The sequence below is a fragment of the Zingiber officinale genome, chromosome 3A (assembly GCF_018446385.1).
Source record: "Zingiber officinale cultivar Zhangliang chromosome 3A, Zo_v1.1, whole genome shotgun sequence".
NCBI classification, from domain to species: domain Eukaryota; kingdom Viridiplantae; phylum Streptophyta; class Magnoliopsida; order Zingiberales; family Zingiberaceae; genus Zingiber; species Zingiber officinale.
The window spans coordinates 106,672,733-106,677,240 of NC_055990.1; the positions used below are offsets into that span (position 1 = coordinate 106,672,733).

The 4,508-nt window shown below is 36.4% G+C and overlaps 1 long non-coding RNA gene across 1 annotated transcript; it reads left to right on the forward strand.

Moving 5' to 3' along the window:
- The first annotated feature begins 241 nt into the window (after nt 1–241).
- On the forward strand, nt 242–1,140 carry LOC122053938. Its single transcript, XR_006132457.1, has 4 exons — nt 242–446; nt 518–802; nt 879–982; nt 1,067–1,140. It is a non-coding gene; the product is annotated as an uncharacterized LOC122053938 (long non-coding RNA).
- Nucleotides 1,141–4,508: the final 3,368 nt, after the last annotated feature.

The window sequence follows — 4,508 nt, forward strand, 5'->3', positions numbered from 1 at the left end:
GTCAAGACCTTCTCGTGGGCAGTCACCAGCAGAACCTTCTCATGGCCAGTCGCCGGCAGGACCCTCACGTGGACCATCCCCGGCAGGACCTTCACGTGGCCAGTCACCGGCAGGACCTTCATGTGGCCAGTCACCGGCAGAACCTTCACATGACCATTCACCTTCCCCACTTGAGTCGCCGATACCTGCCAGACACTCAACCGTTGATATTGTCGACGCTAGACTGCATATAGTTCCTCTTGGAGACTCGTAAGTATTAAAATTATTATATTTTAACTATCTTAATTATTTAACGTTGTTTATTGTAATTTTATGATAGATTTGAAAATTCAGTAACTGTTGTTCGTGAGATTAATCAAATTGTGAATAACTTTTGGAAAGGAGACTCAATGTTATACTCAAGCACTCCAGCACCCACAAAAGAACTCTGGTGGTGCGAGTTTAAGGTATAACTAATTTATTTTATATATAAAACAATTACGTTCATGTATAATCTATTGTTTTTTTTTCATTTCAGCGATTATTTAGTTGGGACCCTTATTTTGAGATGGAAGTTAAAAGAATTTTCAAAAAGAAATGTGATGATCACATTCGCCATGTATTAAACCATGCCAAAAGTACTGGAAAAAAGCCTCCCTTTATCACGACTGACAATTGGGTTAGGATCTACAATTTTTGGCAAACTGATGAGTGCAAAGAAAGGAGTTTGCGGAATAAAATAAATCAAGCTTATAATTCTGGAGACTCACGTGCAATATATGCAGGAGGATCTATAAATATCGAGGAGCATTCACGTAGATTGGTAAATTTTCAACTCTACAATTAGATTTTTAATATATTTGATGTTATTATATTATTTCTAACTGTATTATTTTTAGTCTAGGGATTTGGGAAAAGAGCCCGATTTTATAGACACTTTCGTCCGCACTTTTCAAAAAAAAAAGACAAGACTTGGAGTGGAGATAGAGCTAGAATAATTAAGGTTTGATTTAATCTTTAATCTTAATTTTAACTTAGATTTTATTACTTACTTATTTGCTCTAATTAAGGTTTTAATTTTTCATAGGAGAGATATGATGAGCTATCATTATCTCAAAGAAGTTCAGGTGATGGCGATAATATTGATGGATCTGAGCCGTCTGTTACTAATAATTTAGATTTATGGTTAGAGGCCAATGGGGGAGTCAAAGGGGGAAGGATAATAGGTATGAGTTCTATGAGTAGAATCCATAATGTTCCTCGAAGATCTTTATCTTCTTCTACCCCACCCGCAGTAACGACACAGATTCATAGCTTAACTGAAGAGATTGACAATTTGAAAGGCATAATATCTCAAAGGGATCAGCAAATTTTAGAAATTCAAAAATAAAATTCACAAAGAGATCTAGATATGGTTGAAATGTGCAAATAACAAGCCTTTCTTTTACAACAATTTCAACTATTTAGATCGGGTCCAAGCTATATTCCTCCTGGTATTGGTGATGATGCTAATGACGATGATGATGTCGATGATGATGTCGCCGATGATGTTGATGATGATGCATGAGTGTTTGTAATTAGAATTTTTGACTTCTTTTATTTTATCGATTTTATAAATTCTTAATTTTTGTATTTTGATTAGTATTGTTATTTTTGTTTCGAACAGGGTTGGTAGATGAAGATGATGGTGGTATTGACGTAAAAATATGTAAGTCTTTACCTATTTACTTTTTTGTTGGTTTATAAGATTTTCTTTTTCTTTGTTTATCTTTTGATGTAGGTAGAAGAAGGATTTGGACTGAGAAAGATCTCCATAAGATTATCTTCTACTATATCTTTTTCATGTTCTTGTATGATATTGGAATTTGGATACTATGACATGTTTGTTGTAACTTTATTGTAGTGTTTGGTTTAAGGTGTTAGTTGTAGTTGTATATTGTTGTAATTTGTATTGTTGGATGATGATGTGTTGTATTGTTAGTTTTATGCTCTTAGTTTAGGTTGTATATGGAACAACATGTTTTAATGGTGCATGTGTTTGTGTTTATATTATTGATGTTTGTATTTGTTTTGTTGTACAATAATATGTTAGTTGATTTTTTATTTATATTTGTGTTATTGTGTTTAGTGGTGAATATGTTGAATCTGTTAATGTGTTTAGTGATTTTATATATATGTTGAATCTGTTTGAAAAAAATTGTAATAGGAAAAAATATTGAAATTAGATAGTGCTGGATTTTTTTTTAGGACGAATTTTGCAACGAAATTGGATTCGTTGGAAATATCGTATTTTATCGGAATACTGCAACGAAAAATATAAATTCGTTGGAAATTTCCAACGAATCCATATTTTCGTTAGAAGTTTCCAACGAAATATTAATTCGTTGGAAATTTCTAACGAAAATATAAATTCGTTGGACGTTTCCAACGAATTCTAAATTCGTTGGAAGTTTCCAACGAATTCTAAATTCGTTGGAAATTTTCAACAACTATGAATTTTGTTGGAAATTTCCAACGAAAATATAGATTCGTTGGAAATTTCCAACGAATTTATATTTCGTTGGAAATTTCCAACAAAAATTCATTTTTGTTGGAAATTGCCAACGAATTTATATTTCGTTGGCAATTTCCAACGAATATGAATTTTGTTGGCAATTTCCAACGAATATGAATTTCGTTGGAAATTTCCAACGAAAATATGGATTCGTTGGAAATTTCCAACGAAAATATTGATTCTTTGGAAATTTCCAACGAAATTGTATTTTCGTTGGAAATTACCAATGAATTTATATTTTCGTTGGTAATATTGTATTTTGAAAATTTTCCAACAAATAATTATTCGTCGCAAATCTGTTTGCAACGAATACGTTTTTTAGTTGCTAATTCGCGATAAATTTGGGGTTCGTCGGAGATTTTTCCTGCTGACATTTCCAACAAATATTTATTTTCGTTGCAGTTTTTTCAACGAATTTTGCAACGAATTTTGGTTTTGTCGCAAAGTTTCCAACGAATTTTGCAATGAATAATATTTCCGTTGCAAAATTTCCAACGAAATTATAATTTTTTGTTGCAAATTTTTGGGACGACAGATTTCCAACGAATTTTTTTTGTCGCAATTTTCGTCCCAAATCCAATTTCCAACGATTTTTTTTCCTAAAATTTGTTGCAAATTTTGTCCCTAAGTGACAGTATTTTTGTAGTGCAATGAATTTTTTGAAATTAATTTTGGAGGGAAAAAATGAAAGACGTAAGGTTTTATTTTTACCCTATAAGAACAAGAAAGCGACGAAAAAAATATGCTCGAACGGTAGTTGTACCAATTCAGAGCAACCCCGCTCTGATACCAATTGTTGGATCGAAAGCGCTAGAGGGGGGGGGTGAATAGCGCTTGTGACTTTCACTCGTTTTGGAATCGTAAAACTCGAGTAATAAACGCAGCGGAAATAAAACAATCAACAAGCGAACACAAGTGATTTATTTGGTTCGGAGCCTGTGGCGACTCCTACTCCAAGGCCCACGCTCGTTGAGCGTTTACGTTGGACAACAATTATAATCTCGTAAAATTTAGTACAAGTATAGAATGAGTACACAAGAACTTTAAAGTAATACCGACAACTAAATTATAGAAAACGGAGCGCCGGGTTGTCGGGAACTTATCGCAGCTTGATCGGAAGCTTTCGTTAGCAGCATGTAGGAGATGGATCGCTTTAGAATTGTTTTTCCTTGGCTGCTGCTCGAATCCCTCTTTTATACAGTGCTGGAGGCACCTCCAGGCCGCCGAGTCACACGCGTGGATCAGCACAGACCTAGTCACACCTTATCTGGTTTAAGGCGCCTTCAAGCCTTGGTCCAAGACGCCTTCAGTCCCAATGAAGGCGCCTCCAGCTCCTCTGGACAGCTGGCTTCGACTTGCACCCGAGGCGCCTCCAAGCTCTATGGAGGCGCCTCGGACACTGTTCATCGGAGGCTTAACTTGTTTCTTTTGTACCTGCAAGATATATTAGTCCCAAAACAATACGGTACCTTGCAAGACAAAGTTAGAACTGATATAAACATGATAAATTAAGAGTTTGACAGTAATCGGACTGTCTGGGTCTGACTTCGGATTTCCGACCGGAAACCCTAGGTCGACCCGACGCTTACTTTTCCCTATACGGGGAACGCGTCCTCACCTACTCCTCTAAGGAGATTTACCTGTTGCCAGTGCGATCCTCTAGATCGACTGGACTTTTGCTAGGCGTCCGATGCTTCCGGTCTTCATGCTGGATGTCCGGTCCTCGACCCATCCAGACTTCTACCCAGTTCACGACACCAGGATTTTAACCTAGGGTTACCACCCCCTAGGATTTTTGCCCGAAGCTCCGACCCGCCAAGACTTTCCGCATAGGGTTACCGCCCCCTATGACTTAGGGTTATCACCCCTAGGGTTTTCCCCTTGCCTAACCACAGCTAGGACTTTCCTGAAACACTCGATCATACATATTAGATAATAATTAAACTTAACTTTGAATCCCTTTGCCATTATCAAA